Genomic DNA, 12578 nt, shown 5'->3' with positions numbered 1-12578 from the left:
GATATATTGTCTACCCTAATAAACCTGCCTGGGGATCAGAGGACAGAGCCAGTCACTAGATTAGACATAGAGGCCAGACAGTGGTGGCACACACCCTTAATCCTATCACTCAGGAGGCAGAGACCCATCTGGATTCCTATGAATTCAAGGCACACACCTTTAATCCCAGTACTAGGAAGCACACATGCCTTTAATCCCAGGAAGTGATGGCAGGGTGGAGAACAGTATATAAGGGGTGAGGAAACAGGAACTAAAGCAGTTCAGCTGAGACCCTTTCAGATGAGGACTCAGAGGCTTTCAGTCTGAGAATTCATGGAAACAGGCTTGTCTGAGGAGCTGAAGAGGTGAGGTTGGCTGTGGCTTGTTCTGCTTCTCTGATCTTTCAGCTTTCACCCTGGTATCTGGCTCTAGGTTTTTTATTAAAAGACCATCTAAGATTTGAACAACACCCTGGCTGTCCTGGAACTCACTCTGTAAACTCGGCTGGCCTCAAACTCAGAGATTCGCCTGCCTCTGCCTCTGCCTCCTGAGTGCTGGGATTAGAGGCATGCGTCACCACTGTCCTGCCTAGTACTCTTATTGTTCTGTTTTCTTCAACGAATGGATTCCAACCCTTCTCCTTTGTATCACATTCTTTGCTCAAGGATCTAACTGTTTGGGCAAAATAACTGTTAATCACTAGACTCACATAAGTAAGCTGATGATCTCCAAAGAAGAGGCTTCTTTGTCTTACAAAGATCCAAGAAAAGCAGTTCCAAGGGGGGTGGGGTGGGATTGTATTTTTAGTGAGTGAACAAAGATCTTGTTTTACTCTAGAAGACTGTACCTATTACAACAGACAGCTGAAAACCTTAGAGTGTACACACATACATACAAGAACTCATTGTCCACATATCCACAGCAGCTTAAAATACACAAAGCCTTTGTTGTAACATGCAGAGATGATGCTTCTGAAGCCAGACTTGAAGCATCCTTAGGCACAGCCAATGTTTAGAAGAGCTGGGGCCACCAGGGGTTAGAATGCTCAGGTGACGTCTCAGAACACTGACTACGGAGTTTCTTCCTTTTACCTTTTTTTTTTTTTTAACTTTATCATTTTCTAAAGCCATCTAAAAGAAGAATGATCACTAAGGAAAGAGAAAAAGATCCCACCTGACTCTACAAGGAAGAGAAAGGCATGGAAAATAATGGGAGATGATGATAACACTGATTACAGATAGAAGAAACCAGACCCCAAGGGAAGAGGAAAGTTCAGTTCCTTCTAGTCACCAGAAAGGAGCCTAGCCTCAGGCTACCACGCCTTCCAGCTCCCTCTGGGTGCCTAGTTGTACTAAATGTCGCTGTCGTAAACACTGCAGATGGTGTCCTAAGTGTCTACCAGCAGCATCACAGTCAAGAGCAAAATGTCCGCACTTCAAGTAAGGCACTTTCCCGGATCAGAAGCTAGTCTGGATTGTTGTAGTTTATCAATTCCTGGGAACGCTTGAGAGCTTAGAAGACAAAGTCAAAAGGCTGCAATGCCAATTATGGGATTTTTTTTTTTTTTAAGAGTTTTTGTGCTAGTCCCTTCAATAAAATGCTTGTCTGCAGGAACTTCACAACATTCTTTAGACTACCCGAGGAACTTGGCTGCTGTTCCCTGTGATAAGTCTTCGTAGTGGGGGAGGAGGGCAGAAAGCAGATTCAGCCTCAGAAAGGGGGGGGGTCACTGAAGTTCCCGCCCACTGGCAAAATCCCAAGTTTTACCTAAATTGTCAAGACGGAAGTTTCATTAATTAGACTCCCATGTGTGTTTAAACAGTTCTTAAAGAAGTTTTAGCAATATGTGGAAAGACAATATGTATTCAGTGGGAACTGTATAATAAATTCAAGTTCAACACTATTCAAATTAGAAGTATGCTGTCTTTCATTATAGAAATCACAAGGAACAAAGGAATGTTCTTTTTGTTGTTGCTGTTTGTGTGCGTACAAGCAGGATGTGCTGGGGTGGTGCACATTCCACAAGCTGCTACTGCATGGGGAAGTCAGAGGTCAACTTGGTAAAGGCAAACACCTTGCCCTGCTAAACAATCTTGCCCAAAAGAATGCTCTATTAAAAACACTAAAGACCACTTATGGTAGCACACACCTGTAATCCCAGCAAGGAAGGCTGAGGCAGGAGGGTCATAAACTGAAGGCCAGCCGGGTCTACAGAGTGAGATGTCTCCAAAACAATCATAGCAGCAAAATCTCACCACAAAAATGCATTCACTTAATTCTAGAACACTGGAAGGTATAGAGGGAGAAAGGTCCAAAACAAAAATCATGTGTTCAGTCACAATGGGGAAAAGAATCCAGTCATGAAAAGGATCTATTCTAGGTTAAAGGACTCGAGAGACATACCAACGAAACACAATGGATGTGTATGGTTTGCATCCTACGTGCAGCAAACCATCTGCTTAAAAAATGTCTGAGACAACCAGAATTTGAATGCTGACTGAGAATCAGATGCATTGCTATTTTCAAAGCTACAATGACATATATTTTAAAATCAAGATTGCTTAGAGTGATAGTGCAAATTATTTATGGATGCAAAGCTAGGTGTCTGGAACATGGTTTGTAACATTCCACACTCTGAGGGAAAATGGGGTCTCCAAATGAAACCAAATTAACAAAATGTGAACAAACTGGGCTCTAGGTGTCAGGTTCACCATAGTATACTTTTTGTTTTGTTTTTGTTTTTTCAAGACAGAGTTTCTCAGTGCAACACCCCTGGCTGTACAGGAGCTCAACTTTGTAGACCCGGCTGGCCTCAAACTCACAGAGATCTCCTTGCCTCTGCCTCCAGAGTGCTGGGATTAAAGGTGTACACCATCACGCCCGGCTCTCACTATAGTACACTTTCAATACATGGTTTATGTTTTGTGAATATTTAAATTTTCCACAATAAAATATTTTTTTTCCAAAAAGATAAAAATAAAGAGTAAATAAAATAAAATACAAATATACTGGAGCCTGAGTAAATAAAAATGAAATCTGTATACTGACATAAATTATAATGGCTTACTCTATATAAAAGAGGAGTGGGTCTCAGCAACTTGCATGAATACTAGCTTATTATACTAAATCCAACTCTTTCAAAGATGATTTCTTTTTAAAGTACCCAGGAGAAATTTGAAATCAAATGCACTACCAAGATTATAAATAAGTAGGCCATTCTGTTAAAGATACTTGCAAGATGATGCTAGATAGAATACCTAGATTCCAGCAACATCTGTGCCCAAATAAAAACCATTGCCACAAGCAGGAGGTGATGAATCAGAGGCAGGAGGATCCTAAGCTTGTTGTCAGCCTAGGCTCCATAGGGGAGCCTGGACTACATCATGAAAATGAAAACAGACAGGGGCTGGGGAGATGGTTCAGTTGGTATGGTAAAGTGCTCTGACTCTTCAGATCCCAGCATCCACGTGAAAGCTGGTCAGTGGTGCAGTTCTGCATCCCGACTGATAGGGGGAGGGGATGAACACAGTGGGTCCCTGCAGCTCACTGTGCAGAAGACCTGGTTGAACAGATGAGCTCCAGCCGGGTTCAGTGGATCCAAAAGTAGAGAGCAATTTAAGATGATGTAGATCTTTATTTTCCACACACAAGTGCACATACAAACACATATATTTGCCACACATACAATATATCACAAACAGCACACTACACACACAAAATACACATTTTAAAAAAGAACAATAAAATCCATTGCTTCAGATAATTAAAATGTACAAATATCCACAGAAACTGCCAAACCTTCAGTATTCTAAAAAGTTCCAGCCTCAAAAAAAAAAAAAAAAAAAAAGTTAGCCTATTTATGCTAAGAAAGGAGTTGATATGCTTTGTAGATTTCTAAATTCTTTTCCTTGGGCTGACAAGATGGTTCAGTGGGTAATGGCACTCACTGGCGAGTCTAAGAACTAGAAGGAGACCTCCCACATGTATGACGTTACACTTGCATGCTCTCCCCCAACTCCTCACACAGAGAAATAAATAGACATAATAAATCAATGAAATCCTGTTATTCCTTCTCAGAAGATGGGGCTCTTCTTTGGGTAGGAAGCCACAGACCTGTATTTTTAGGGTTTTTCACTGAAACCCCAAACCGTTTTCATCCAAGAGAAGGATTTCTAACATTTATCCAGATGAAATCGAACATCTCCAGAAGTTACTTCTTCCTGCTCATGGGTACAATTCATCCTAGGTTTAGGTGATTTTGGCTGAGTCCCCCAGGAACCCAGACAGATCCTCCTCCATTGTGTGATCACCCTGGGAAGGTGACGCTAGATAGGTGGAGAGCCCTGGGGTGTTAACTGGAGAGAGAGGCCATCACTGTGCATAGGTTGTACTCTTGCCCTTCAGTCAGGAAAGGGCACTCAACTGATCCCTTGCAATCGAAGCTACTTTCAAGAAAGCACATGAACCTCGGATGACATAGACATCCTATGACATACCTTGCCATGTCTGTGGACTTAAACTGAAAGTTGTATCCATGGCGACCTTCCCATTCTGCCTTCGTTGCCCCCAACCCCAATGATTGAAATACATCCCCTTAAGAATAATATTTGATTTTTCCAAATAACATTCTCCAGACTAAAATCTTTGTGATTTACCCAATATTATGATCTGGCAATGGTCAGAGAATAAGTAGATTCTAGGAGAAGGAACAAATGGAAGTCAGTGATGTCTTCCACAGTTGGAATGTTTTTTACGCCACCCTACCCCTGGGCTGAGAGATCAGATCTAAGGTTTTAAGCATGCTCACCAATGCTCTACCACTGAGCTACACTGCCACATGTTTTCCCTGTTAACTCAAGGACTGAGGTAGATGAGCTTTAGAAGGATGGTTGTGTTCTTCTTAACAGTAGAGACACATTTTGAGAAATACACAAATAGTTGACTTCATCTTTGAGAACATCACACATACAGCCAGACCCACATCACAAGGGAATTTAATCTTATTTGACACCAGCATGCAAGAGGTCCGTTGAGCAAAATGTCACGCTGTGGGCCAGTGACAGAGCTCAGTGGGTAAAAGTCCCTGCAGCGAAGTTGAAAAGGAAGAACAGAGAAGAGCTTCAGAGTTATTTCCTGACTTCCGTATGCACACCATGACAAGCAGACACCCATATACCTCACCCTTCCCCAACCTCAACCCCCTTAGTTAATTTTTTCAGAAAAGAAAAATCACTGTGAGGCTCACAACGACACTACAAAGCAAAAAGTTATACTGGTGATGTGATTTCGTCATTACTTTAACTGTTGACTATGCAGAGCAGATGCTGTAAGACATCCATTTTTCTCTTTTACAACCTGCCTTTAGACCCCTCACTGCAAGAAAGGGGGAAACTCTGACCCTACAAAGATCAGTAAACAATTGACTAAGTTCAATTTACTTTTAATCAGTGCTGTTTTCTTCAAAACCTTTTACTTTTATTTTTACGTGTGTGTGTGTGTGTGTGTGTGTGTGTGTGTGTGTGTGTGTGTGTGTGAGAGAGAGAGAGAGAGAGAGAGAGAGAGAGAGAGAGAGAGAGAGAGAGAGAGAGAAAGGGGGTGGGGGGAGAAAGAATATCTAAAACATGTGGTGTGCACATGGTTAAGGAGACCAGAAGAGGGCGTCAGAACCCCTGGAGCTGGAGTTAGGGCAGATGTGAACCAGTTGCTATGGGTACTGGGATATGCGTACTTGGTTGTCCAGAAAGGCGGCAAGTGTTCTTAACTGCTGAGCCATCTCCCCAGGCCCTCAATGCTGTTTTTTTATAACTCTACCCAGAAGACCTAATAAAGGAAATGGTTACTTTCAGATGTTATTTTTATTACAACGGCTAATCCAGTACAAAGAACACTGGACAGCTTGCCAAGGACATGCACGCGAGCTAGGAGGTCAGTCCTCTTTCCGTGTCCACCAACTAAGAGGAATAATATAGGGACTGAGTCGTTCAGCTGTCCCCATCTTGTTGAAGCAGAGGTCTGCCAATGTGCGAAATGCTGAGAGCGAACTAGACATTCCTTGCGCCCCAAGGTTCCGTACTCCCAAAGGTTACTGGTTAAATCCCCCAGGAGTGCCTGTTACGTAATGCAGGAAGTGGAAATGACCACAGAACACAGGCATGTTTTAGTGATAAGATAGCAGCTACCTAAGTGGGCAAAGCTTTCGCCGGCTCTGCTCCCCACGGCATGCCAAGGACATGGGAAATCATCTCGGCACAACACAGTGAGTTCTGGTCAGAACTGTGTTAATGCAGCATAGCATAGAAGCTGATTCGGCATCGTACACGAGGCATATTTTGTCTGCATTCCTATGTCTTGCAATTTCCTTAATAAATCTTAAGTTGTTTTTTAAAACCCACTTCAGCAATGATGCAAGCAGCGTGGCAGCCAGACACCTCTTTCCGACCCTTTTGAATACCTCTTGGCTAGTCACACTGGGTCGGAGTTGGTCAAAAGAATGAAGGAGCTGGTTTCCATCACTTTTATCTGCATGTAACCTCCCCCATTTCGTTACTTGATAGGCTAATTCATCGATCACACTGCCAATCTGGAGAAGTCACCAGCAGTATGCAAACCATCTTTCTAAGATGATAAACACCAGCTTGCACTGACCTGTACAGCGGCAGGTCTTAGAAAACGCTGATCCTGGCTTAAGGTAGCAATACTAAATACTGCTTGTACAGATGAAGGAAACACACTTCATCTAATTAAAATCTACTGCGCACATTTCAGAAATAGTTCTTACATGTATTAAAGCCATCTATATAGTTTGGCCCATTATCTCGTGTTATATTTATCTTTTTCTTCCCATGAAGCTTCTGAAGGCCTTAGCATTCCCACACCTCCATGTGACTTTTTTCTCTTGTGGGGTTTCTCTCTTCCCTGACCACTGATTGCCAGAATGCTTTAAAAATCTTGCCTTTAAAGTTGATACAACACATAGCTGTTTTTCAGTGATGTGTAAGAAGCATCCCTAAATGTCATAGACATATCTATTTTGCAAATTAACCCTGGAAGATTAATTTCCTGAACGAGACAAACACAAAATCTTGCTTAGTAAATTTTATGCTGAAGGGATTTGAAAATGTGAACTACCCTCTTTGGCTTTATTTATTTTCAAAGGACAAGAGACACATTCTTCAAATCCCAGGAAATATTTTCAGCCATTAACTTTCTTTTTTTAATTACTAAAGTCTCCTATCCCTATTGTGGCAGGATATCACTGCTGGGGAAGGAGGTAACAAGAATGACCGGATGGAAGGGGAGAAGGAAAGGGTTGCTACCTCCCTCTAGTGAAGAGCCTGTAGGGGGCAGATCTCCAGAGAGTCTGTCCTTTCGAGTTATTCCTAAATGTTTCCATATGCTTCCCTTTGAGATGCACCTCTTGGCAAGTTGCCAACATAAGACTATGCCTTAAAAGTATGTGGAGCTCTCACCTCCCCCAGGAAAGGCACCCCAAAACCTTTCCTGTATCAACCAAACCTCCCAGATACGAGGATCAGAAGGACCACTTAGCACCCAGGACTTGAATCCATAACCACAGATCTAATGTCTAACCCTAGTAATGTAAACTAGTTAGTGGGTGTTACCATTTGTAACTGAGAAGGCCATACTGGTACAACTTTTCTGATACCCAAAATCTCACTGAAGATAAGTAGGGTGGTTCATGCCTGTGATTTCAGTATCATGGAGAGTTTGAGGTAAGCCTGGGGTACAAAGTAGGTTCCAAGCCAGTCTGAGTTACAGAATGAGCCCTTTCCCAGAAGCAAAGCCAGGATAAGAATAACAACAGATGAAAGAAACTCATTGAGGTCATTCCTTTCTAGAAATGGAGCCACTCGGTAATATCATACCTGTTAAATTCTAACAAGGAATTAACAGCAGCCTTGTATTACTACCAGTTTCTTTATCACTAGGAAAACAGATGGAATAGTAGTAGAAACTATATGGTGCAAGGTATGACGTGAAGCAGAAGTCGGAGAGTTTCTTCTGTTGTGTCACTACCAAATCATGTGTAAGTCTTGGGCAATGGTTTCAGATAAGTGAATTCTGTCTTTTGAGAAAGAGTCTCACCCTGCCTAGCTCTGATCTAGTGCTTGCTATATAACTCCAGTGATGTGAATGCAAATGGCCCCCATAGGCTCATATATATTGGTTCCCAGTTGATGAACTGCTGGGAATGATTAGGAAATGGAGCCTTGGTGAAGGAAGTGTGTGGCTTAGGGTGGGCTTTGAGGTTTCAAAAGCCCATGCCAACCAAGCTCAGTCTCTCTCTCTCTCTCTCTCTCTCTCTCTCTCTCTCTCTCTCTCTCTCTCTCTCTCTCCCTCCCTCCCTTCTGCCTGTAGATCAGGATGCAAAGCTCTCACCTACTGCTCCAGTGCCATGCCTACCAGTTTCCCACCATGATGATGGACTAACCCCCTGAAACTGTAGGCAAGCCCCCTAATTAAATGCTTTCTTTTATAAGAGCAGTTGTGGTCATGGCGTCTCTTCACAATAATGCAACAGTAACTAAGACAATAAGCCAGGCTGGCCTTGAACTCAAAGCAATCCTCCTACCTCAGCCTCTCTAATCCTGAGATTGCAGGTGGGAACCTACCAAGCTGCAAATAAGACCTTAAGTGTTTTGTTTGTTTGTTTGGGACAGGGTCTGATTTGGCCCAGGATAACTTTAAGCTTGCTATGTTCAGGTGTGACCTTGAACTCCTGATCCTCCAACTTCTACCACCTGATATGGTTACAATTATTTACCACCACCCCTGTTTCTATCGAGATTCTGGGAACCAAACCTAGGGCTTCATGCATGCTAGGCAAGGATATTACCAATTGGGCTACATGCCAGCCTGGTAAGATTTCTAAGGTTCCTTTTACTCCCAGAATTATTTTGCCCAACTTGCCCCAAATAGTCAAGCTTGAATCATCTTCAGATTTCTAATCTGAGTTTGATACAATTGAATGCACTGTATATACCCACTCATCAGTTTATGGATCTCCCCCACCTACCCACCCACTCACCAACTACTCCAAAGCAAGCTCATTTCCATTGATGCCAGGCATCTTTTCCCCTCCATGCTCAGGAGGCTTCTCCCTCTCCCTTCTGTCTAAGATAACCCTATCCATTCATGTTCTCTGATCCTAATACATAGAGCAGAGAGCAAAGGAGGGGAACCTCAGATGCTCTGTTTTGTACCTGCATTCAAAGGCAGCATCTGCTACGTCTGTGGGACCATCTGTTGCTCACTTTGACACAGAAAAGATAGTGCAGGCCTCAGAAGTGGTGTCACAGGTCACACACACCCAGGCATATGCTCCACAGTCACCAAGGCTTACATCACTGCCCTCATCCGGGAGTTTATTTTCTTGCGAGGAATGGTATTGCTAAACTCTCACAAAGGGTCAAGTCCAAGTTTTGGGGGTTTTGTTTTGTTTATGTTTTTTTTTAGTTTGTTATTGTTTCTTTATTTTTAAATCTGGCTTGCCTAAATATCAATTATTAAATTCTCTAATCGCAGGTTCTAACTAGAACTGTGTCTTCCCCTACCTCACTTACCAGCCTTTTACATGCATATCACCTATGAAATGAGAACTGAACTTAGTGATCACCCAGGTCCCTTGTGCTCCAACTCAACTTTAAGCCAATTCAAACGCATCAAGAAAACCTAACAAGTTCCTTCATTCCCTACAGGGTATTAAGACTCTTAATGCCGGGGACAGGAGGAGTCACTGCAGGTGTAAAGGCTTCGAGGACACGGTCTGTGTTGAGCAACAAGTGTTAAGTAAATTTTGTGAGGATCCAAATTAAATTAAATCCCTAATCTGCTAACATCTGGCTGACCCGGGGAAATGCTCTAGAATAGGGCTTGGGTCGGATAGTTCTCTGTGTGTTCTAGACATTGCAGGATATTTAATGGCATCTCAGATCTCTATTCATTGCACTGGTTGCATTTGCCTACCCTCTGCTGTGATAACCAAAATACACTATGCCAATATTTCCTTCATACCGGACACCACCTCCTCCTCCTGAGAACTACTGCTACTACTGTAAGACAGAAGACATCACTCAGAAGATGTTTGTGTTTCAAATGGTTGGCATCCCCACATCTAATCATTAAGCACACAGAGATTTAGCAACACATAATAAAGCACAAGTGTTCTTGGAAAATGTATAAAGCTCCTGTCTTTCCCTGTCACCTGTGGGACTACCTCTCTGCCAGTGGCTGAAATGCAGCATCCTGTAAGATCAACCACCATAACCACAACCCTAACCATAATAAAAATTATGCAAAACTAATCAAGACTCCTGACGAGATTTCTTCGTTATATTCCACAACCCATCATGCTTAGAGCCTTCAACGCTGACAGAAGTAGTGAAAAGCAGAGTTTCATCAAATCAACTTTGGCTTTTTCTTCCCTCTCCTGGGAATGCAGCTAGTGGTCAACTTTGGCCAGAGTTGTTGGAGAGATGAGTTCAATCTTCACTCACCTTCTTATCTAGTTTTTCTGGTTTGCCCCAAAAGGAACCAGCAGACATCTCTGCCGTCATTTTTACCCCAAAAGAACAGCAGCTGCCAGCTGCAGGGAATCGGATTGAAGCCTGAAAATTGACTTCCATGATGACTGCTCTTAACCAAACATCTCATTTAGCCGTTTGCAAGAGAGCTAGGATTTGCAAACTTCCCTGCCTCAGGAGTAAAAGCTACATTAGCTAAAAGCAAAAACTCAACTCTCTTCCCTTTTAAAGGCCTTTGTCAAGGTTGGGAGACATTGTACAGTTTCTTAATTATATGTAATGTTTAAATCCCACAATAAATTTACCAGGAAAAAAATAAATAAAAACCTTTTAAACAACTAAGTCAAGACGGGAAAAGAGAACCTCGAAAGTCACAACTGTTACTTTTCAGAGAATCCTAGCTCTTTATTCAAACAAATATTTACACAATTGAAGCCAATGGCACCAGGCATATTCTGTTAAAATAGTGGGCTACTCTAAAGGTTTATTTATCCCAAATCCAACTACTCTGTTGCTATCCTACCAGGAACAAAGAATCCAAGTGCTCCAAGGGCAAAAGTTTAACCCCTATGGAACTGTGAACCATATTTGGAGCCTCCCAGCTAAATTCAGGCGTTTGAAGCCCAGAGGAGGAAAAAAAAAATCTCAAACGTCCAAATTAAGCCCACGTTGGAAGCTTAGTTACAAGATCATAGTTGAAAATTTACATCTGTAACTTACACATGGAGGGAAATGTGGCTGGCAAATATTTATACTAACGGACTCCACATTTTATGTCTCTTCTAGACCCCTCACAGCTGCGACTAGCTATGATTAGGTAGCTGTGCGTCCTAGAACTAACTCTTGAGATATTTCAGAACCACAAAAGGAAGACTTCCAGGGAAGAGGGCTGGGCCGGGCTAAAGAATTTCCAGCCCTAGCCTGTCCACATAAAAGGCTGCAGGAGTCTTCCCCTCTTTTAAGTGAGAAAGGTAAAAGAGGAACCGCTGGAAGGAGGTTGGACTTGTAAAGCTTTTTTTCAAACAGGAAATCCCAATCCGGGAAGGGACAGCCCGTCAGCCTTTTAATTTCCTGGCGGTGGCGGGAGTTGGTCAGGTCCTTGGTGCTTCAAGCGCTGATAGCTAGGGCAAAGTTACTGAGCACACCACCAAGAACAGTTCAGCTGCTCCCTGCGGTGTACGGAGCTAGTGAAACAGAGGGTCGAAATGATTCCAGGACTTGCAGCTGCCATCACTAAAGTCAAAGAGACTACCACACCATCTACGTTTAGGGAAACTATAGCTGGATCGCAATCAAAGGCTCCTGGTGAGAATCTCGGTCCGGAGGCTCACTCTGCCGCCTCACTCTGGAAACAAAGTACAGCTAGAAGCCTAATTCAGAAAGGTCCTCTAGGAGTCCCGTAATCCTCAGGATCCAGCTGTGGACCGTCTCCTTCTCCCGGATCCAGATCTCTGCCTAAGCAATCTAGAGTTTCCGCGAAAGTTGCCTTCGGGACCCTTAATTAAATCCTGCCTTTTCGCCACAACCACTCTGGAGCCGTCACCCTTACTGGGCACCCCTTTCCCACGAGCCCTGGTCCCCACATCGTCATGCACAACGAGGGACAGAGTACCCTAGGGTTGTACGGTTCGGGCTCTGCGGACCCCTGCCCGGGCTTTTGTCCCCACAGTCTGCAAGGGAAGCATAAAAAAAAAAATCTGCACCCAGGGCGCCCACTCACCAGCTCATCTTTCTTTGAAGTCGCAGCTCTCTCCACTGGTCCCGCTGCCCTTGGCCTGGCCCTCGCCCCCTCCTCCGTCCCTGGGGTCCTAGTCCGGGTCCCCGCCGTCGCTGCCGCCGCCGCCGCCACAGCCTTGCAGCCAGCCAGTCCCTGCGGTCGCGGATCGCGCACTCCAGGCGCCCCTCCCGGTGGGGGCGGCCACCGCCTCCTCTCCGCCCCCGACCTCCGCAGCGCGACCGGCGGCGACCAACTGGGCTGCGGGGGAGGCTGGGTCCCCAAGCAGCCGCCAGGGTGCGCCAACGGCAACTCAGCCCGCTCCTCCAGGCCCCCTGTAA

At 44.0% G+C, this 12578-nt stretch overlaps 1 protein-coding gene across 9 annotated transcripts in view; it reads right to left on the bottom strand.

The window, feature by feature from the left end:
• Positions 1-12372, bottom strand: part of Phldb2 (pleckstrin homology like domain family B member 2) — a 102238-nt gene extending 89866 nt beyond the window's left edge. For all 9 annotated transcript variants that reach the window (XM_059277740.1, XM_059277742.1, XM_059277741.1 and 6 more), the window contains exon 1: positions 12244-12372. The gene's annotated coding sequence lies outside the window, so the exon portion shown is untranslated. The remainder of the gene's footprint in view (positions 1-12243) is intronic.
• Between the last annotated feature and the right edge of the window lie 206 nt (positions 12373-12578).

This window comes from Peromyscus eremicus, chromosome 12, assembly GCF_949786415.1.
Source record: "Peromyscus eremicus chromosome 12, PerEre_H2_v1, whole genome shotgun sequence".
In the NCBI taxonomy this organism is placed as follows: Eukaryota; Metazoa; Chordata; class Mammalia; order Rodentia; family Cricetidae; genus Peromyscus; species Peromyscus eremicus.
The sequence above is the reverse complement of the archived record's forward strand: the minus strand, read 5'-3'. Positions and strand labels throughout refer to the sequence as shown.